Source organism: Myxine glutinosa, chromosome 14, assembly GCF_964187855.1.
Source record: "Myxine glutinosa chromosome 14, kmMyxGlut1.1, whole genome shotgun sequence".
Taxonomy (NCBI): Eukaryota; Metazoa; Chordata; class Myxini; order Myxiniformes; family Myxinidae; genus Myxine; species Myxine glutinosa.
The window spans coordinates 18462827-18486139 of record NC_136274.1 but is presented as its reverse complement, the minus strand read 5'-3'; the positions used below and the strand labels follow the sequence as shown (position 1 = coordinate 18486139).

The 23313-nt window shown below is 47.1% G+C and overlaps 2 protein-coding genes across 11 annotated transcripts in view; one reads left to right on the top strand and one right to left on the bottom strand.

The window, feature by feature from the left end:
• LOC137439463 (sodium- and chloride-dependent GABA transporter ine-like) overlaps positions 1-8775 on the bottom strand; it is a 234626-nt gene extending 225851 nt beyond the window's left edge. The window contains exon 1 of the mRNA XM_078767908.1: positions 8246-8775. The gene's annotated coding sequence lies outside the window, so the exon portion shown is untranslated. The remainder of the gene's footprint in view (positions 1-8245) is intronic.
• The window catches only part of LOC137439459 (multidrug and toxin extrusion protein 1-like), a 649989-nt gene that overhangs the window by 450935 nt on the left and 175741 nt on the right, over positions 1-23313 (top strand). The window lies entirely within an intron of this gene.

Below are 23313 nucleotides of genomic sequence, written 5' to 3'. Positions count from 1 at the left end.
TCTATAGAACCACTCCTATGGAACAATGTGGCAATGCTTAAGATGTCAGAATGCGACAAAACAGTGACCCACTATAAAAACTATAGGCGGCTATAGCCTCAAAATCGAGTTTTGTTGCCTGGGGCCGTGATGGGGTGAACGGTGGGCCCCAGTGGGTAAGACTTGAACTTCCCTAGTCCCCGCCTCCCTGCAGATACATGGGGGGAGTGGGGGGGGGGGCAACAGAGGATGGAGATGGCAGAGGGTGCAAGGTCAGAAATGAGGCAGAAGAAGACAGAGAGACCACTGACCTGTTGGCGATGGTGACGTGATAGATCCATAGACTCAGCTTCATCGTGAGTGGTTCCAATGATCTTGAAAGTTTAGGTCTCCATAGCGTCAAGCTGAGCAAGATGTGAGGCAAGGGGGCAACCCAGATGGGAGAGAAGTACTCCACAAAGCAGCAGATGAAGTCTTTGTAGTTGGATAGTAGTTCAGTGTGCCAAAAATCGCTCGTCTTTATTCATATCGCTCATCGCCAAATTGATTATGTCACATGTATATACCATGTAGATCTATATGTGCAGCACAGTATAATGAGGTCCTCACCACAGTCACGGGTTGTGTCACTGGCAATAGCTGCAGGATGTACAGGGCATGATCTTTGCTGGAAATTGAATGAAAATCCTGAGTTTGACATGAAACAAATTTTCTTTTTTATCCATCGCTAACATTAGATGGACTTATTCCAGCGAACACAGACCTTTTCTCGGCAATCGAGAAGCATATGTCAGAGGCCGATTCTTACAGAAAATGGAGACTGCCCTCAGGGCATAAGGCAAACGAAGCCACAATAGGTCCCCACTATAAGAAATTAAAATAATTATTGCTCTTGATTTTGAAGTTGATCAATAATCCTTTGCAAATAATTGAGTAAACTCTGAGGTGCTCAAAACAAGGTGGGTAAACGCTGCTTACGTACGCTTATGCAAGACGACAGCACAGGAAAAGATGGAAGATTGAGAAAAAAGCCATAAGTAACGTTATTGTTCATTCCACCATTGCTTAATACTTGATTCCTTTGGAAAACGATAAATGCTGCAGGTATGGCTCTCGGATTGGTGATTACAATCTGGAATGAAACTCTGTACCATCGTAAACAAAGCTAAGTCAGCCATATTCTACAAGAGTGTAAAACCAGGCATGTATGTATTCATGGTAGTATTGAATGATCGTTTTAAGGCCATTTTCCCCGCTAGAGCGGGGGTTAGCCTTGCGGGCCCCATGACAATCATGGTTCCCTGTTTGAGGCAATGTTTTTATGGCCGGATGCCCTTCCTGACGCCATATGGTAGTATGTTAGTATTACATTCATGGTAGTATTACATTTTAAAATATTTTTCCTGCGATCCTGAATGAAAAAACAATAAAAAAAACACAGAAACATGTATTACTCTTTATTTGATGCACATATGGAGATCTCTCGATGTCCCTGCTCTCAAATGTTGTGTTTGTGTCCTTCCCCCTCTCTCCCCATCTTGTCTACCGCTCCCCATGTTAAATGTTTTATGTGTCGGTTTGTCTTTCTGTGTGATTAATGTTAGCTCTTTCACGAGCCTCGATCTTGTATTAAAAAAAAAAAAAAAAAAAAAAAAAAATATGAAAGGTCATTCGAAGAAAAAATAATGCAACAAAGTTGTAGAGAAACAAAGACCGTGCCAGGTCTAAAAGACCCAACTTAAGTGTTTATGGGGGGTGAATTTTTTTTGAACATTTTTTGAAGAAAACACACCTCAAATAATACAACAATATAGATAATTCCTTTTTTCTTTTCTTTCTTTTAAAAAAATAACCTGCCTGACAAATCCCAGGTCACTATTCCCCATGAATGCATTCTTCTGATTTATTGAATCACTGCATCTAAGGGTTAAGACCCCCAATAACTCCAAGAACTCCTAAGACACCCTGAAGACCCCCCAAGACTACAAATACCTTGGAGATACTACAGACCCCGTTGGAATGCTTAGACACCTAAAACCTCTAAAGCCCTAGAGACCTTTTAGAACTCTTAGACCCATAAACCCCAAACATCCTTTAGAACCCGAAGACCCTGTTAGAACCTTTATTACCGGAAGAGCTTATAGAAAAGTGTCTATAGGGTGTTATGGTGCTATCGGATCTTCGGGTATAGGATCCTTTTGTATTCCCTTGCTTCCTCCATGATCCACCTCAGTACCTACTATATTTATGTTGAAATTCCATCACGGCCAAAGGCCAAATTACGATATGTTTTACAATGGTAATTTCGCAAGTAAAAAAAAAAAAAGCAATAAAATGGCAATAAAATGTAATATATTGCTACGTTTCTGAGATTTGTACATATGACATCATTAAAGGCTAAAGGTTTGCCCCCCATAGTTAGTCCACAAGCAACACGTAGGCCCACTTAGAGTATTAGTTATGTCATAGTATGTTTCTTTTATTTTATTTTCTCCCCCACACCTCACCTCCCTAGACAAAGAATTCTATATTGATTCTTTCTCTCCTCCCGGACACGTGCTTGTTCGCTCTCCTCCTCGTCTCGACTTGTGCCCCGCCCCCTGTATCTCGTTTTTCTTCCGCCTCTGCGCCTTCTTTCTCAAATCCACGTTCTCGCTTGGAGACTTTTCCCAGATTGTTTTTCATGGTTTTCATGGTTCTGTTTGGATATTGTTGGAATATGTTTAAACCGCAGCCGTGATGCTGACGCCGCCCCCCCCCCCCCCCAGAATTTCCATGTTTTAAATGTTTCCCAGTGTGTACCCTGGTCAGAATAGGTACACCGTATCCCTGCGTGTCGTAAGAGACGACTAAGAGGGTTGGCGTCAGGAAGGGCATCCGGCCATAAAAACATTGCCTCAAAAAGAGAACCATGACAATTACAACTACATATGGGCAGGGTGCAGCCCGAAGTGGAGATCGGTTTCCGAGGTTTGGGACATGGAATGTAGGGACAATGACAGGGAGATCAGGAGAAGTGGTGGAAGTATTGGTCAGAAGAAGAGTGGACATATGTTGTGTGCAAGAGACGAGATGGAAGGGAAATGGTGTGAGAATGGTGAAGGGTAGGCAGGGACAGAAATACAAGTTTGCGTGGCAAGGGTGCCCGGAGGGCGTGAATGGCATTGGTGTCCTGTTTTCTGAGGAGTTTGTAGACAGTGTGGTGAGTGTGACTAGAGTGAGTGATAGGTTGATGATGGTGAAAATGATGATTGGAAAGCTCTTGGTGAACGTCATCTCGGGATATGCTCCGCAGGTTGGTCGAAGCAATGAAGAGAAGGACAAGTTCTGGTGTGCGATAGAGAAGCTGATGGAAAACGTGAAAGATGAGGAAGTTGTTGTGGTGGGAGGAGACCTGAATGGACATGTGGGAAGGAGTATGGATGGTTTTGAGGGAATTCATGGGGGTTACGGATATGGTGTGAGAAATGGAGAAGGTGAAAGGATTTTGGAGTTTGCTGAAGGAGCTGATTTGTTGATTTGTAATACTCAGTTCCAGAAAGAGGATAATAAGCTTGTTACATATACGTCAGGTGGGTCGACGACAACCGTTGACTACCTGATGGTGCGTAGCGGAGATAGGGGCACCTCCGGGACACAAAGGTGATCCCGGGGGAGGAGGCTGTTTCACAGCACCACTTGGTTGTCTGCGACATAAGGGTGAAAGGTGCGAGGAGAGCGCGGCAGGTGAAGTACCAACCAAGAATGAAGGTGTGGAGGTTGAAAGAGGTGACAGTAAGGGAGGCACTAAAAGAGAGGCTGAGTAGGGTAGAGGATGATGTGGTTGAGCTTGAAAGTAGTTGGATGTCAATGAAAGCTAGTCTGTTGGGAGCCGTTGGTGAGGTATGTGGATGGACAAAAGGACCACCGAGGCACTCGGAAACATGGTGGTGGGATGATGAAGTTGGAAAGAGGATTGACGAGAAGAGGAAGAAGTTCAAGGAGTGGCAGAAGGCGAAGGGTACGGGAGCAGAAACAGCAGAGCATGAAAGTTATAAGGCAGCCAGGAAGGCTGCAAAGAAAGAGGTAGCAAAGGCGCAGGAGGCATGTAGGAAAATGTTCGGAGAACGCTTGGATTTGGAAGAGGGTCAGAGCGCGGTATTCAGGATTGCAAAGCACATAGCGAAAGAGAGGTGTGATGTGATGGGAGTGAGTTGCTTGAAGGATGAAGTGGGACAAATCGTTGTCGACCCAGATGGAATTAAAGGAAGATGGAAAAGATATATGGAAATGCTGTTGAATACAGAGAATGAATGGGATGGCAACATAGAGAGTAACCCAGTTTTAGGACCGGCAGAAAAGATAACTGAGAAGGAAGTTGAGGAAGCGATAAAAGCAATGAAGAGTGGAAAAGCGGGAGGGCCGACGGGAGTTGTGGGAGATATGTTGAAGGCAGCAGGAAGTTGGGGTGTGAAGAGAATGACAGAGATTTGTAATCTGGTGGTGAAAGAAGGCCGCATTCCAGTGGCTTGGGAACTGAGTACCCTCGTCCCTCTATACAAGGGGAAAGGTGACCCTCTAGAGTGTGGCTCGTACCGAGCGATAAAGTTATTGGAGCATGGAATGAAGGTATTGGAAAGGGTGTTGGAGAGGAGGATAAGGAAGAAAGTGAAGATCGACGAAATGCAGTTTGGATTTATCTCAGGAAGAGGAACGACAGATGCGCTTTTCATTGTGAGGCAGTTTCAGGAGAAGTACATGGAGAAGAGGAAGAAGTTGTTTTTTGGGTTTGTTGATCTGGAGAAAGCATTCGATAGGGTTCCACGCAAAGTATTGACATGCGCATTGAGGAAGTTAGGAGTGGAGGAATGGTTGATCACAGTAGTGATGGCAATGTACAAAAGAGCGTGCACAGCTGTAAGGACGAAGGACGTGAACAGTGGTGAGTTTGAGGTGAAGGTGGGAGTGCATCAGGGGTCGGTACTAAGTCCACTACTATTTGTAGCTGTGATGGAGGTGCTGGCTCAGAACGTAAAGGAGGGTTTACCGTGGGAGTTGTTGTATGCAGATGATCTGGTGTTGATTGCGGAAAGTATGGATGGACTGAAGGAAAAGATGAACAAGTGGAAGGAATGTATGGAGACAAAAGGTCTGAAGGTGAATATTGGAAAGACGAAGGTGATGGCAAGTGGTAAAGCATGTGGTGAGGTGGAAAGAACTGGGAAGTGGCCGTGTGCTGTGTGCAGGAAGGTTGTCGGAGTGAACTCCATTCAATGTACAATGTGCGCTGAGTCGGTTCATCAAAAATGTAGTGGTCTGAGAGGGTCATTTACCAGTGTTGCAGCTACATTCAAATGTAAGGTGTGCACAGAGGGAGCTGCAGATGGAGGAAATGTTGAGTTGGATCTTGGAGACGGCGTGAAGCTGGAAGGTGTGAAAACATTTTGCTACCTCGGAGACATGCTGAATGGAGAAGGTGGATCAGACTCGGCAACGGTTGCTCGAGTGAGATGTGCATGGAAGAAGTTTCGGGAACTGAGTGGCGTGCTGATGAGGAGGAGAGTGTCGCTGAAGCTGAAGGGAATGGTGTATGCTGCATGTGTGAGAAGTGTTATGATTTATGGGAGCAAGACATGGGTAATGAACGTAGAGCAGCAACGAAGGCTGGAAAGGGTGGAAATGTGAATGGTTCGATGGATGTGCGAAGTATCGTTGAGAGAGAGGAAGACAAATGATGAATTGCGAAAGATGATGGGAATATTGCCTGTGATTGATGCTGTGAAGAGGAACAGGTTGAGATGGTTTGGTCATGTGTTGAGGAAGGATGAAAGTGACTGGTTGAGAAGAGTGATGGAAATTAATGTAGAAGGAAGTAGAGGACGGGGAAGACCGAGAAAGACTTGGCTAAAGATGGTGGAAGAAGAAATGCGGGCAAGGGGGTTATCAAGGAGAGATGCAGAAAATAGGGCAAAATGGAGAAGATTGTCATGGGAACCGCAAGGCTAACCCCCGCTCTAGTAGGGAAAATGGCCTTAAAATGCATGTTGTTGTTGTTGTATAGTATGTGTGAGTATAGGCCATTTCCCTAGTAATATCTGCATTGTGTAAAGACATGAGCTTAGGTCCCTTCATTTTGCGCCACCCTCCAGTTCCACCTATGGGTATAATCGATCCCGCGCCCCAATTGGCTTATCCCGCATTTTGTTACGCTTTGGGCTACCCGCAGCAGTTTGTTACGCTTTGGCTGCCAGCAGCGTTCGCTGCCCTTTGTTCGCTCACGAGTCGAGTAGCACGAGGTAGGCCTGAGAAGAGGGAGGAGCGCGGGGTCGGGGTGTGGCGGCGCCAGAGGCGATGAGGGTAAGGGCCACCAGCCAACCAGGGCTCTAAGGGCATGGCGTGATAGGGCGTGGTAAGGTGCATCTCGCAAGTGCTAGAAGGTTCGCTGGGCAGGGCTATATAAGTCGCTGCACAAAGCCCTTGAGCAGGACTCGCGTGCACACGACAGTGGCGAAAGGACTGCCCGGAAGAACTTCGAGGATTCATGAGAGAGGACTGCAGTGAGGACTTGCATGAGAGAGAACACTTGATTGTATTGGCGTTTCGAGGCTTGGAACGGTATTCGTTTATTACGTACGCGGCTACGGCCAAGCCAGCCGATAGCGAATATTCCAGCCCCGTGGATAAAACGCGGTAATAGCCTGCGAGTGATTAACTGCCAGAGCCCTCCCCTACCGTTCGCCCCGCAAATAACCCAGTGCGTCCCAGCGGCACCATACGAACTCCTCCCTGCTATTGGAATCCATCTTCGCGGTACGAGCTGGGGACCGGAGAGAGAGAGAGCTGCCCGGACGCCATCCCTGGACGCGCTGGTGACCATCAACCTGTTCATCTGCAATCCCCGTGTGAGTGTCTGTGTGTGAGACGGGCCCGTTTGTCTTGGGAGTAAGTTAAGACTGTTATTAAGGCTGCACTGTGTCTTCTTTTTCTCATCATTGTAAATAGTGTGAATAAATCTTGTTATTCCTTTTCTTCTGAATTTGACCGCTTTTGTGACTTCTCCAATGGGTAAGCGTGGCACGAATAAGAACCGCTCGGATCGGGGTCTCGTAATTAATAACGGCTCGGATCACGGGTTCGCTACCGCTCGGCGTATCCACCAACACCCGTGATTCGGGCGAGACTTATCTCCTTGTTTCAGGGCAGCGCTAGTACTTAGGTAATAGTGAATGTGGTTCTACAACCATATTTAGCGCTGCCTGGAAAGGACGTCATAGGCCTCGGGTCGTGCCTGGTCAGTCAAAGACAAGGGGACTAATCCCCCGTTGGTAAAGGGAGAAGGCCGGCGTTGAGATCCGCTATATATATATATATATATATATATATATATATATATATATATATATATATATATATATATATATATGTATGTATGTATGTATGTATGTATGTATGTATGTATGTATGTATATATATATATATATATATATATATATATATATATGTATATATATATATATATATATATATATATATATATATATGTATGTATATATATATATATATATATATATATATATATATATATATATATATATATATATATATATATATATATATATATATATATATATATATATATATATATATACGGTATATGGTTGATGAGAATAGAAACAAATATGGACCCAAAATAGAATGACTTTTTATGATGACATGAATGTGGAGATAAAAAGATTGAATTAAGTAATGTTGTAAATGAGTACAGTAGAGTTGAGATAATGGCATAATAAAAAATGTTATGAATTGTGTCAGTTTTCCAAGACCAGTGAACTCATATCACCACAAGTTACACACCATGAAAATTAAAGTAATGTAGGGTATCATTTGAAGATCACTTACTTGTAGTTAACACTATAGAATCAATTACTCATGTTAAAAAAAAAAAAAAATATATATATATATTGTTACAGATCGCGGTTAGATGTTATAGACCGAGCGGTGGTGTAAGACCACGACCTAACAAAACTCACCCGATTCACCCAGACTTTGGCCGTATCGCACCCCAGCTGCTCAATGAGGGAAAAGACGAAAACGACGCAATGCAAAGAGGAAAACGAAGGCAAAGAAAGGTTTGGCAATACGACTGAATTTATTGACTATTTACACACAAGCAAAAAGAAAGCAGTCACGTTTATTTACAAGCACATAAGACGCAGGTGACACAGGGAAAATACTAGCTTATACAGACTTAATTAACCCAGGACAGAACAAACAAAAGACGACTCACACGGGGAATTGCAGGAGGTGGATGGCTGGAGGTGAACGCTTGGTGGAGCCAACGCGGAGCTTGGTGGAGCTGAACGCTTGGTGGAGCCAACGCGGAGCTTGGTGGAGCTGAACGCTTGGTGGAGCCAACGCGGAGCTTGGTGGAGCCAACGCTTGGTGGAGCCAACGCGGAGCTTGGTGGAGCTGAACGCTTGGTGGAGCCAACGCGGAGCTTGGGGGATTGGTGTGACGGGTTCTCTCTCCTTCCTTAGTCCCACCCAGTCCAACAACTTCCTCTCTTGCTTCAGGACTCTTTCTCTCTCTTTCTTGGTCCCTCACTCTTTACCACCGACTCCTCACCGCAACCAACGCAACCACTTGACCACCACCTCTCCTGACTGACTCTTCACCACTCTGCACTTGACGACCGACTCCCAACCAACTCAGACCAACTCAAAGTCCAACTCCAGGCCTTTCTGTCTTCTGCTCTGCTCTCCTCTGTAAAAACGCATCTCTTTTGGCCACACCCCTGCCTTGGGTTATATAGGCCCCCGCCCCTCAACCTTTGCGAACCTCCCCGACCGCTCTTCCTCCGCCCTCTGTAGCCAAACCCCTGGCTCATGGTTGGTCGAGCGGGGCTGGTTCACTCCTCCCCCTCTATGACGAGGTGGAGACATGCCTTTCTTCCCTGACTCGAGCCTCGTGGTCAATGGCGGTTATTGGAGGGGAGGTAATATGGGCAATCGAGGCTCGGCAATGACGAGAGGGGATGTAATATGGGATGGAGATTTTGGGGATGGGAAGGAAAGGGGATCTATTCTCTTTCACTGGTGCAATGGAGTACTTTCAATTAATGGGAGACACAGCCTTATCCTAAAACACAGAATAAGAGATAACTATCAACAGGTATATTCTATTACTTGGCTGACGTGTATGCTTGTGGACTATGGGACGCCCTTTTGGTCTTTACACAGCTCCGGAGGCAGGAGGCACAGAATAAACAATAATCACAATAGTACAGCACACAATCAAAAAATATACAGTCCTCATATCCACAACAATATATATAGGTGGGGAGGAACTATGAGAATAATACATTATGCATAGTTTGCTTGTTTGCAAGATTTGTTGGGAATTAGATATTCCTGTTCGTGATTTTAATCATATACACTCATTATTAATGCATTTATTTTCTTTGAGTAGTGTTAAAATAACTGCATGAGTTTAATTTTTCAAACTATATTAACCTGAAAGCAACTTTAAATGCTATTCTTAGTTTAGTAGTGAAAATACATACCTGATTTGGATATTATTCGTGTAAGAAGAAGAATAGAAATGAATATAACTTTTTGAATGTTTTGAGGAAAACAATAAATTGTTAAATGTGAAGCTGTTATAATATATACATGATTATGGTGATTTCATGTTAAGATGTACCCTATCTGATTCAGTGTGTGTGGAAAGCAGATTCAGATGTGGCTGAGTAAAGGATAAGACCAGATCACTTTATGATAAGACCAGCTTTGATTATTTACCTATTGATTTTTGTCTTTTTGCACTTGTTTTTTGTACTCTGTCAAAGCGCCTTTGGGCTTCTTGAAAAGCGCTATATAAAATAAATGTATTATTATTATTATTATTATATATATATATATATATATATATATATATATATATATATATATATATATATATATATATATATATATAATCGGGAGATTAAATCAGATGCGGACGTAGCTTCTGGACGTCGATCTTTAATTTTTGACAAGCTTTCGACAAACAAAGGTCTTCTTCTTAGTCTATAGAAACAACAGGCATGTATATCAGACAAGTATGTAATGTGATATGTGTGTAAGATGTGTGATATGTGTAGAAAATGCGTACAAAAGGCAGAGCCATGCTAAAGCTCACTCACCGTCCCCAAGTTCAACAGAAGTGAAGCGCAGCTTACAGTTACCATTCACGTTAGTTGGTGCACGTGCATATACAAATATAGAGATACATACATAAACACACAAGCATATATTCATACACCATTTATATTCATATAATATATTTATATATTTATTTATATATTTATATAAATGACATATAAAGGTAGAATGAAAGAATGAGTGAATGAATGAATGAATGAATGGGTTACGTTTAATGATTTGATTGGGTTGATGTCGGAACATTCCTTAATCATCAAAAATTATGCCATGAGGGATTTTTGACCGAAGTTTATGTATCCATAAGGACTCAGGTTTCAGAATCATGGTGTGTGATCGATTTGTAATTGATTCAATGCCAGAGATTTGAATGTCCTTTATAGAGTGATCCGGTTGATTAAAGTAAATCGTGTAAGGTAGAGATTTGCCCTGACTGGTGTGGAAGTTATTGATTTCTGACCGGGTGTTATTAAATCGTGTGTAGAGTGTATTCTCAGTTTTTCCAACATATTGTTTGTTACACTTTTGGCAAGTGATTAGGTATATGACCCATGTAGATTTGCAGTTCATATCGGAGGTGATGGGGAATTTTTGCCTAGTGCTAGAACTACAAAAATTTGTTTCCTTCTGGTAAATGCTTGTGAATAATACATTTGTTTGCTGTGCATTTATGGAAGCCAGGGATCCTAGTTTCTTTGTTGTGGGGCTGTGGGTGCTTTGCTTTTACCAAGAGGTCCCTGAGTGTCCGACCACGTCAAAATGATGTTAGTGGAGGTTGAGGAAATGTGGTGCCGAGTGTTTCTGATTGATGGAGGAGAGGAAGGGCCTTATTCAGAATACTTGGCAATTGGGATGAGGTAGGAGAGTAGGTGGTTACCAGTGGGACACGGTTAGTTGCAGGTTTGGGTTTGTAAATCAGAAGGTCTGCTCTCGGTATGCGTTTTGCTCGGTTTGTTGCTTTTTTCACAGAGTCAGGGTCATATTTTCTTGCAATGAAGTGTGTTTCTAATTGGCAGAGAGAAGTTTCTTCTGCCATTTTTGTTGAGGAAATGCGTCTTACTCTGATTGCTTGACTGTATGGTATGCTTGCAATTGTATTGTTGCGAATATGGAATTTGACCTCCATATCCGCTTGTAAATATTCCCCTATCTTCTCCGATACTCCCCAACTCTCCCCTTACCCCATTCCCTAGTCCCATTGTCTGTAAACAACACCCATTAGAGCCGATCTTCCCCTTCATTCCCCCATTAAATGTCGTGCCCAGGTCCCCCGCACCACACGTAGACAATTATAGGACATCTTGCTAGTTATTCTTAATCTATGTCAGTTAAGGACTTGTTTCCATTAATTATGACTCTTCGTTGCACCAGAATGTGATGATATGGCACCAGTAGGAGTTTAGGACCTTCCCATACCTCCCCGCATCTCTTCCCATCATCTCAAGCTCCAACAACAACCACAACAACAGCGGCTTTGCGTCCTCACTCCGGCTCGGTTGGCCGCCATTGAACATGTGCTCGACGGGGTTACCCAGAAGGGGGCTCCCTGTCGGCCCCTCGTCAAGGGCGGAGCCGGTAACCCCCGCACCCAATGAGAAGCCATGGGCCGATGCCATATGGGGCGGAGCTAACGAGCGAGGGCGTGACTCCCCGCCGGATATACGCGGCCCCGCGCCGGACGTGACGTGAGATGCGCCCCGAGCTTGGAAGGACAAGACGCCACCCTCCCGAGCGCTGAGCGACCTCCCAGGCATCTCCACCAAAGTCGCGACCCACGAGCGCTGAGCGACCTCCCCGCATCTGCTGGACACCACCGTACGTGATTCTGTCCCTGAGCCAGGTGCACCTGAGCCATCGACTGCCGCTTTCCTGGCCATCAAACCCCGTGTGAGTGAGCCTTGTCCCGCGTTTACCTGTCGTCTGTCCGGGGATAATATAAGTGTGTTTAAGTGCCCACCTTCCTATGTTTCCCTCTTGTCCCTGTAATCTAAACCTTCCGCAATCGTAATAACAACCTTTGAGAACCGTATCCCTGGTGTCGTATTGTGTGATTGTAATCCAGCCGGGTGTCTTCTTTTTCTTATTGAGCCAGCATAGCGCGATTAGTCAACCCCGGGTGCAATCGGGGTAACTTGTACGGATACGGCGGCCATCCCGCTCGGCCCACCATACCATCAAAGCCGTATCTGTAACAATTGGTGTCAGGAGTGGGATTCGAACCCGGGACTAAATTAGTTAGGCCCAAATTTTGGGAGGGAAAATCGATTCGGAGCGCGTTTCCCGCGCGAAATTATAACGGCGAAATTTCAATTTGTTTTACAAAAATAAAAAAAATAAAAACCGAGTTTTGAAAGTCGCGCTATGGCGGATCAAGACGGCTGGGGTCCGGTAAAGGAGAGTGAGGTAGGGTCGATCCAGGACCAAATTGAGGGACAAGAGGAGAGCGAAGCAGTGAGGGCGGCAGGTTCGCAAAATAGCGCCGTCACGCACGAAGTAGCGGGCGCGCAAAAAGGCGCCTCGCACGAGCGTGCGGTAGCCGAGCCGGCTGTATCAGCGGGCTTTAACATGCAGCCGATTGACATGCAGGCCCTCATTGCGCAGTTACAGGCAGCTGTACAGATGAGTATGGGGAGCCAAATTGAGCGATTGGGTGAGCGGTTGGGGAACCGGATGGATGCTCAGGGTGAGCGATTGGAGGGCCAAATGGGGGTAATGAGGGACGAAGCGAGGGGTACCAGTGAGGGGTTAGACAATAATTTTGAGAGGTTAGACAACGGGATAAAAGAAGTGAAAAATGGGTTAATGGGGGTAGAAAATAGAATGGCTGCCCAGGAGAATCAAATAGAGGGAGTGAAAAATGGGTTAGAGGGGTTAGAAAACAGTATGGAAGGCAAATTGAGGGACATGAGGGACCAAGCGGAAAGGGAAGTTAAACAAATGGAGCAGCAGATAGAGGGGGTCAGAATGGGGGTAGAAACCAAACTGGATGCTCACAGGGAGGAAATGGAGCAGATGAGGGTGGCATCTGGGCAGGAGATGCAAGTGATGGGAGAGGAGATCAGAAGAGGAGTGAGTGAGGAGGTCGGAGGAGTGCGCGAGGAGGTGAGGCACTGTAAGGAGCGCATGGAGAAAGAGGTGAGAAAGGGGACTGTAAAATTGCAAGGTGGTATAGAGGAGTTGACGCTGGGAGTAGAACAACTGACAGTGGGACAAAAGGAGTTGGGGGACCAGGTAAAGAAGAACACAGCGGTAATAGAGGGTTTAAAATCGACACAGAAAGAGATGAAAAAGGACGTAGGGGTAATTAAAAAAGAGTGCCAGACGGTACATGAGGACCTGACGAGGAAAATGGACAAGGTGGTAGAGGTAATGGAGGTTAAAGAGCGGGAGGTGCGGGAGCACATAGAAAAAAATAAAGTGGAGTTAGAGGAAGAACTTAAAGGGGCGCACGAAGAGATGAAGGAGATGAAGCAAAAATTAGAAGAAGTGGAAGAAGGGGTGAGCGAAATTAAGAAGCGACGGAGAGGGGATAAGAAAGAGATAAAGGAGGAAGTAAAAGAATTGGTCCAAAGTCTGTGTTCGGATCGTGATGATGTGCTCATTAACCGGATGAGGGATTCGCAGGTGATGGAGGAGAAGCGAAGAGAAAGAGGACCCGGTGTAAGTGGTGACCAATATGGTCGTGCGTATGATGCGCCAGGTGATTTAATAAGCTTGGGGGTCGAGATAGACCCGGGTGTTCGTGAGAGGCCGTTGGTGAAGTGTGCGACTGGTCTGGTGTGCGAAAGAGGAGGTGTGCAAGAAAGTCCGACTCTAGGGTGTGTGAGGAAAAAGTGCGTGCCAAGGAGTGAGTGTGCTGGCGAGAGTGAGTCGGTCGTAGCGCGTGTGCGAGGGAGCACGTGGAAGCGCGGGGTGGTGAGTGTTACAGAGGGTGTGACGGGAGAGTGTGCGCAAGAGTGTGCGCGAGAAAGGTGTGTGACGGACAGGTGCATGAGGAAAGGGTGCGCTGTCAGAAGTAAGGAAGAGTGTCCACCTGTGGTGAGTGTTACAGAGGGTGTAACGGGAGAGTGTGCGCGAGAAAGGTGTGTGACGGACAGGTGCATGGGGAAAGAGTGTGCTGTCAAGAGTAAGGGTGAGTGCGCTGTCAGGAATGGAGGTGAAAGTAGTGAGAGTGACATGGAGCGTGAGTTAGTTATGACAGGTGAGCGAGGATGTACACCTGGGATGGAAGGATGCACACCTGGAATGGTAGAGCGTGAGTGGGAATGCACGCTGGAGTTGGTGGTGAGGCACGTGGTTGGGTGTGCGAATGAGAGCACACCTGTGATTGTCACAGAGGAGGTGACTGAGGAGGGGGCGCGAAGAGGTGTTTTGGTGAGGTGTGCGACCAACGAATGTGTGCCAAAGTGTTCGGTGGTCAGGTGTGTGACCAAGGCTGTGAGTGGAATGAGGGTACCTGGGTGTGTAAGGAAGGGTACGAGGAGCATGGGCACAGCTGGATGTGTGAGCAAGGAACGGGCTGCGGGGTGTAAGCGTCCAGGTGAAGCATCGACGTTACACGGGTTAGAGGTTAGAGCGACTTTTAGCCGAAGCGGGCCCTCGGTGCGTGCTGGGCCTCGCTTTGAACGGCCGCGTCCGTGCTCCACTAGGCGGAGCTGGCAGCCCGATAGAAAGGGTCGTCATGGCGACCACTTTTTGGTGAGACGTGCCGGCAGGTCTAGATCGGGGCATTGGATGGTTCCACGCCGAGGTGGTGTGTGGGATCTCGGGCCGGGTAAACCTCCTTCCCTGCACCGAGTGCCGGATGTATCCAGCCGCTGGCACAAAACAACCAGCATCCATTGCTTGGCTTTACGAAGCCGGGCTTTGGACAGGGATTGGCGCACCGAGAGGTATTAGTGAGTAGACTGGGTGATGAGGTTAGTGTTTTGGACCCCAAATTAGAGAAAAACAAAATTTGATGATTGGCAAGGGATTGGCAGTAGTGATTGGCAGATGATGGGCAGTGATTGGCAAATTTTTAATTTGTTGAAATTTGATGTGCAAAATTAGTAGTGAGAGACCCCCGATGTGGTGGGATGGCAAATCCACCATCCCTCACAGGGGGGGCAAAGGAGCACTAGGTTTATGGGGTGTATGGCAGTGAAAACTAGCCCGGGTGGGTTAGGATATTGTGTGTAGGGATCTAGAGAAGATGACCTTAGGTAACGTTAAGGTTAGTTAGTGACTGATACCTGTAGTGGGGACGCAGGTAGATTAGTATGGATGATAATGACGTGGGAGCGCAATAGTTTAAAGGGACGACTGGGAAGCGCAAGTTTCAGAAGGGAGTAGTTAGCTGAGATGATGCCGTGTTTGTGAGAATTGAACAGGTGTGATTGCACAGGTGTGCAACTGGACAGGTGTGTGGAGCCGTGTATGAGTAGTGAGTGTGTGGATCAGCGCGAATGCGCTTGGGGAGAGAAGGGTGCCGGTGGCACCAGGTGTGAGAGCACAGGTGTGCAAGTACAGGTGTGTGGAGAAAGTTGGAGTAAGTGGTACGGAGTGGTGTGCATGGTGCGAAAGTGTGGATGGGGGAAGAGTGGACCCCTTTCACGAGTACCCGGGGCGGGTAGTGTAAGTGTTAGGTAGAGGGTGCAGGTAAATTGTGGTTGGATATTGGCATTTGTGGTGCGGTTGCAGAATGGTGTTGTGAATGGGTGCATTAGTGTTGTGGAAATGGCTGGGCGTGTAGCCTGTTAGTGTGTGTAGTTGGTTGGGCACTCCACCACTGTGAGGATGTCGGCCAGGTGAGGCCGCAGGTGGGCTCTGGGAGCCGGTAGTTGTGAGTGGGTGCCTGAGGATCCCGGGTGTGGATCGGGCAGCCCAGTGCCAGAGAGGGCACGGAGTGGGGAGAGAGCCAGAGGGCCTTCCCCAGGTAGTTAGGTTAGGGTAAGGAGCAGGTAAGCTCGGAGGCAACTGCAGTGGTGGAGGTGTGCAGGTGGGTAGACCCACTGGGAGAGGTACACGCCACAGCCCAGAAATTGTGCGAGGGCACCGGGAGATGAATCGGGGGAGTGAGACCCCAAATTGAAGAGCACCACAGTTTGGCCAATGGGAATTGGTTTTTAGAACCCATAGTGTAAGAGGGCCAATGGTTTGGCCGGAGAAAGACCCCGGGTAGTGTAAAGTTGTTAAAGTCATTTAGGAAATAGTTAGGATTAATGAACCTGTCGCACCATACGCAGCCACTTACCTGTGGTGATGATGATGACTCCACACCTGTGTTTTCTTTGTTTTGTTGCAGGAGATGAATCGCTGTGTGGATTTGTGAGACGCATCACGACGTGGATGAGACATTGGGGTGATTCCATCTCTCCCTCCCTAGGAGGGACTGATGATGAATTGGTGATGGCAAATTTTGATGTTGAGTTGAAAATGGCAAATTTTGATGAGAGTTGAAAATGGCAAATTTGATTGGTTAGGAGGGAGAGAAGACGAATTTGGTATATGGGAGGAACGGGGAAGACAGTAGGGATGTTTGTGGATTTGTAAAGTAGATGTTTATGGGTAGTGTTGTGTTTTGTTGATACAGTAAGGGGTAAGGGAGGGGCCATGTAGGTTACCTGGTGGGGGGGGCGTACGGTAGGAACGTACCTGTCTCACCTGGTTCCCATGTGCCCCCAGTGTGCATCACCTTGCATTGCGTGCACTTTTGCGCCTTTACCACCTTGCTCACTTGTCTTGTTTTTGTCTCCCACCTCCGAGGATCTGGCTTTGGGGTAGAGAGAGAGGAGAGAGAGGTGCTGGCGACGCAGTTGTGGGCCTGCACTTTCGCTGCTTGCTGCCGGGATCGATACACCATATGGACCGCAATGTTTGTGGCCACCCACGATGGACCGCAGTTCGTTTGCGGCCAAGCACCACCCGGGGATGGACCTATGGGTCAACGTGGCACCTATGCCATACAGGTGAACCACTTTTAAGTAACACCAAGTGCACCACAAGAAGAGCAAGAGACACCTGCAGGGTTAGGGGTTGTTGAAGTTATTTTTATACCAATGAACAATGGTGACTGCACCGGATGGTGCTGACTGTGTGGTGGGGTGGTGCTTTTGATGCTGGGAAAGGGTGCTCTGCACGTTATTAAAGGCCGTCGGCCACAGAGCACTCGTGGGTTGGTGTATCGATGTTGGCAAGCGCGCTCTCTCTATGCATAACATCTGCATGTGTTCCTCCAAAAACAGGTCCTGGATCGTAGTGTAAATATCAGCGTAGTCTTGTAAATAATGCTCCCTACCGGCTGTATGTTTAGTTTGAGGATTCTTTCCGGATTCGGTTATCCTGTGGGTGTGTTTCTGAGAGGAGAAGGGTGCAACGTCGCAGGGGGACATATTTACTCATTTGTGAATATCTATAAAACTGTCGCACTCAGGGTAGAGTTAATAGTAGAGGGAACTACATTGCGTGCCACACTAAAGTAGGTAAAAAATTTATCGGGTCGGGACGCCCCGAGGGTAGAGAAGGGTGCAATGTTGCGAATATGGAATTTGACCTCCATATCCGCTTGTAAATATTCCCCTATCTTCTCCGATACTCCCCAACTCTCCCCTTACCCCATTCCCTAGTCCCATTGTCTGTAAACAACACCCATTAGAGCCGATCTTCCCCTTCATTCCCCCATTAAATGTCGTGCCCAGGTCCCCCGCACCACACGTAGACAATTATAGGACATCTTGCTAGTTATTCTTAATCTATGTCAGTTAAGGACTTGTTTCCATTAATTATGACTCTTCGTTGCACCAGAATGTGATGATATGGCACCAGTAGGAGTTTAGGACCTTCCCATACCTCCCCGCATCTCTTCCCATCATCTCAAGCTCCAACAACAACCACAACAACAGCGGCTTTGCGTCCTCACTCCGGCTCGGTTGGCCGCCATTGAACATGTGCTCGACGGGGTTACCCAGAAGGGGGCTCCCTGTCGGCCCCTCGTCAAGGGCGGAGCCGGTAACCCCCGCACCCAATGAGAAGCCATGGGCCGATGCCATATGGGGCGGAGCTAACGAGCGAGGGCGTGACTCCCCGCCGGATATACGCGGCCCCGCGCCGGACGTGACGTGAGATGCGCCCCGAGCTTGGAAGGACAAGACGCCACCCTCCCGAGCGCTGAGCGACCTCCCAGGCATCTCCACCAAAGTCGCGACCCACGAGCGCTGAGCGACCTCCCCGCATCTGCTGGACACCACCGTACGTGATTCTGTCCCTGAGCCAGGTGCACCTGAGCCATCGACTGCCGCTTTCCTGGCCATCAAACCCCGTGTGAGTGAGCCTTGTCCCGCGTTTACCTGTCGTCTGTCCGGGGATAATATAAGTGTGTTTAAGTGCCCACCTTCCTATGTTTCCCTCTTGTCCCTGTAATCTAAACCTTCCGCAATCGTAATAACAACCTTTGAGAACCGTATCCCTGGTGTCGTATTGTGTGATTGTAATCCAGCCGGGTGTCTTCTTTTTCTTATTGAGCCAGCATAGCGCGATTAGTCAACCCCGGGTGCAATCGGGGTAACTTGTACGGATACGGCGGCCATCCCGCTCGGCCCACCATACCATCAAAGCCGTATCTGTAACAGTATGTTTAGGATGAGATGAAGAAGGGAGAAGGTAAGAGTGAGTGTCTGTGGGTTTGGTGTATAGTTCTGTTTCGAGTCTGTTATTTTGAAGCGTGAGTGATGTGTCTAGAAAGTGAACTTCGGACTGTGAGCTGTCGAATGTAAACTTGATGGTCGGATGAATCAAATTTAATTCATTTTGGCATTGTGTGAGACTGCGGTGGGATTTTGACCAGATGAACTGGATGTCATCAATATAACGTACCCAGGATTTTTCCAGGATGCCGTGATGAGGTTCTGCATTGATCTTGGCCTCTATCATTCCCATGAAGATGTTAGCGTACGATGGTGATAGAGGAATGATAGAGGAATTGCTTGCTTACTTCAACCAGTTTTAAGCTGTGCTTGAAGCTGTTGTCCTGTGAGCCGCCTATCACACAAGCTGTTGACTCTCAGAAACTTGTCTTCTGATTCTGTTGTGGCTTTGGGTTTGCCAGACCTCTTCCTGTCAGAGTTTCCTCCAGTTTCCAAGTGCCTTTTGATTGTGTCGGAAACTGTACTCACTGACACCTTGGCTTTCTTTGCTATTTGTCGAAAGGAAAGACCTCCCCTTTTAGGGTTATTATGGTCTGGCTGTCTTCCTTTTTTAATTGCCTTTTTTCTCGCCATCATGACAGCAATATACTACTTCCTGCAGTGCAATATTGTCCAAATAATGCTTCAGAGGGTGTAATAACAGTCTGTTCCAATACTGCTTTGATCCAGACAGGGGGTTTGTAATCAAGTGATCAGCAGAGGTTGGGACACCTATCGGAATTGTTTGCATCAACTTTCAAGGCTTAATTTACTTACATTGCTGCAGAACAGCTGTAAGTTGTTAACCCATTACTTGTTCCCTGAAGAAGGCCTTTTTTTTTTACAACTTAACTGTGCAATTTACATTATTTTCCCGTTTTTGCTCACCTAAACTTTTTTTTTAACCTCGAGCAGTTTACTGCTTACCTTTATAACATTTCAGGTTATTCACTGGACTTGAATTGCTTAAATTTCAATAAAAACTGGAAAAATTGAGGTGTTCTAAAACTTTTGACTGGTGGTGTGTGTGTATATAGATACTCTTGACCTACAAAGCCCTCCATAACCTGGCCCCATCCTACCTGGCTGACCACCTCTCCAGACACACTCCCACCCGCAACCTCCGCTCTGCTGGTACAAACCTCCTGACCCCCCCCCCCCCCCCATCCGGACCAAATTCAGATCCTGGGGGGGACAGGGCCTTCTCCATCGCTGCTGCCACCCTCTGGAACTCACTACCTCACACCATCAGAGACTCCTCCTCACTCACCACATTCAAAACATCACTCAAGACCCACCTGTTCAGCACTGCATTCAAAATTCAACCCACAGCATTTAACCCCTGACTATCACTTCTCCTTCTCCCTCCTTTTGCTTTAAATATTTCCCTATTGATTCTTGTCTTTTTGCACTTGTTGTTTTCATGTTTTGTTATGCATTATGTTTTGCACTCTGTCAAAGCGCCTTTGGGCTTCATGAAAAGCGCTATACAAAATAAATGAATTATTATTAATATATATATATATATATATATATATATATATATATATATATATATATATATATATATATTGTTACAGTTCTCTCCGCCGGCCTTCTTCCCCTTATCAAGGGGGGATTAATCCCCTTGTCTTTACTGGGCCTGGCGGAACCGAGACTTATTACATCCCTCCCGGACACACGCGGCGTCGGGTTTCGGGACTACTTTTCACTCGTACCTAAGTCCCCGCGCTGCCCTGGAAGCGGGGAAACAAGCCTCGCACGAACCACGTATGATGTTAGTATGCCGAGCGGATTGCGTACACGTGGTCCACGCAGTCTTACTCGCTGGAACCCGATTGGAGCGATCTTATTCGTGCCACGCTTAGTCAAATGAGGAATCCACAGGAACGATCGAATCAAGAAGAAAGGAAGAACAAATGGGTTTAATTATTCCCACGTATATACAGTTCAAGGACGAAGAGACACAGAGCAATCCTTAAGCAGTCTTAACTTATCCCTGGGACAATGGGCCCATCTCACACTCACACAAAGTATTGCAGATGGGCAGGTGTTCCCCAACGCGTCCAGAGATGGTCCCCGTCCGGCTCTCCACTGTCCCCGGCACATCCCGCGAAGATGGTGGCAGGCGAAGGCAGGGACTCGTAGCGCGTCTCTCGTACCGGCAGATGATCGGGTGGAACGGCAGAGGGCGGACTTTAGCGTGGCTGGCGGTTACTCAGCCGTTCTCACTCGCGCATCTCAAATGCGCTGTTTTCGTTTCAAGTGCGTCTGGCTGCGCCCGCTTATCTGTAGCGGCCAACTCCTCTTCTTCTATACACTCCGAGCTGGTTAGCGCACGCGTTCTTGTGCAAGTTCGTCAAGTTCATCAGCTTTCACCGCTTATTAAGTTCTTTCATACAAGTCCTTTGCTGTAAAGCCCTCTTATCTTTCTCTCCCGCAGCAAGTCCTCTGGTGTAAGTCCTCTTGTCTCTCTCTCTCCTCTGCGAGTCCTCTCGAGGGCTTTCGCGCAGCGGTTCTTATAGCTACGCCCCCCGAACCTTCTGGAACTCACCCGACTCTTCTTACCACGCCCTCTGACGCCATGCCGCCGCCGCCACCCTCAAACTAAACATAAAGCCGGTGGGCAGCATTTTATATGCAATCACAATCTAAATTATTTGCAGTTCTATGACCCAGGACCTGTCCTTTTTGAAAAGAAGTTGGAGGGGAGAAAGCACAGCAATGCACAAATACACAGTCATCAAAAGTTCACAGTTCACAATTCACATTTGCTGCTGTTGTCTGGCATCTTCTTCTTGCTTCCTGCATCTTCTGTGTGCAATAAAACTTACAGTTCTTCTTTCCTAGCACACCAATAATAAAAATGTACAAAAAGTGTGTTCGTTTTTTATTTTGCCAGCAGGGCCAACCCTATGTGGTCCAACTGCGTGACATTGATGCCACTCAAACAAGTGATCTGAAGATGCGAGGTGAGTCTGCAGCAAAGTGTCTGTGGCAGCAAGTGCTGCACATGTGCAGCAAAGTTATAACAAATGACAGACATGGCAGCAAAGTGTCGCACAATTCATCTGCACAGGGTGTAGCAAAGTGCAGCAGGGGTGCTGCACAGTTCGATGTTGCTGCACAACTCCTCCTCCAAAGTGGGCCCAGGGGTGGGGGGGAGAGACAAAGCACGGTCAGCAAAGCAGAAAGGGCGCAAAGGTACACATCAACACAAGGTAATGCAACGCGAGGGGCGCGGAGGAGCGAGCAGAGCAGAGTCGTCCCTAACCGTCCGTAACCCCCAACGTCGGCTTACACTACAGTACCCCCAGCCCTTCCTTATATTTACAAATTCGTCACTACGTTCTGTCTCCCATATCCCCCTCTAATTCCAAATTCGTCTTCCAATCCCTCCCAGGACGGAAGAGATGGAACCAACACAATGTCACTCTACATCGTGATGCGTCTTACTCACTCAAACAGTTTCAAAGCCTTGGTGTGGAGTTCCGTTTCTCTTGGTGAATGGATGTGGATGGCACGACGGGAATTCTCTTCCTCACTACTCTAATGACATTAACTCACTTACACTACCCTGGATCATGCCCTGCCAATCGGCCTCTATACACTATGTGGTTCTAAAAACCTGATTCCCATTGACCACTCTGCGGTGCCCATGAATTTGGGTCTCACTCCCCAATTTTTCAATCTGTGCCCTTGCACAATTTCGGGGCTGGGTCATGTGGCTCCACTAGCAGGTCTACCTACCTGCGCACCTCCGCCACTGAAGTCACCACCCGAGCTTACCTGCTCCTGCGACTACCTAACTGGGGAAGGCCCTCCCTGGCTCTTTACCCCTCTGATGCCCTCTCTGGCATTGGGCTACCCGGGTCCTTCTCCTGGATCCTATTTGATACCCCATTGAACAACTACTCACAACCCTAACTGGCTCCCAGAGCCTACCTGCAGCCTCACCTGGCCGACAAACTACCAGTGGCAGAGTGCTCCAATAACCATACGCACCAACAAAGCCACATGCCCAGCCATTTCATAGACTCATGCACCCAACCAAAGCACTACTTGCCACTTCCTGCACCACAGGTGTCAATATCCAAACAATTTACCTAAGCCCTCTACCTGGCTTTACACTACCCACCCCGGGTATTCGTGAAGGGGTCCATCTCCCCCCATTCACTCCTTCGCACCATGCATACCACACCTTTTATCTCACACCAAGCATTCCACGCACCATTTATCTCACACACCATTTATCTCGCACACCAAATCTCTTGCACACCTTTTGTGCTCTTACACCTTTTCCCATACACTCCAACACAACTCCATTCTATCTCAATACACAATTTCTCACACACACAGCATCATCTAGCTGACTACTTCCCCTAAAACTCGTGCTTCCCCGTCTTCCCTTACACTAAGCACTCCCTCGTCGTTATCATCCTTCTAATCTCCCTACGTCCCCTCTACCTGTACAAATGTCACTACTTAAATCT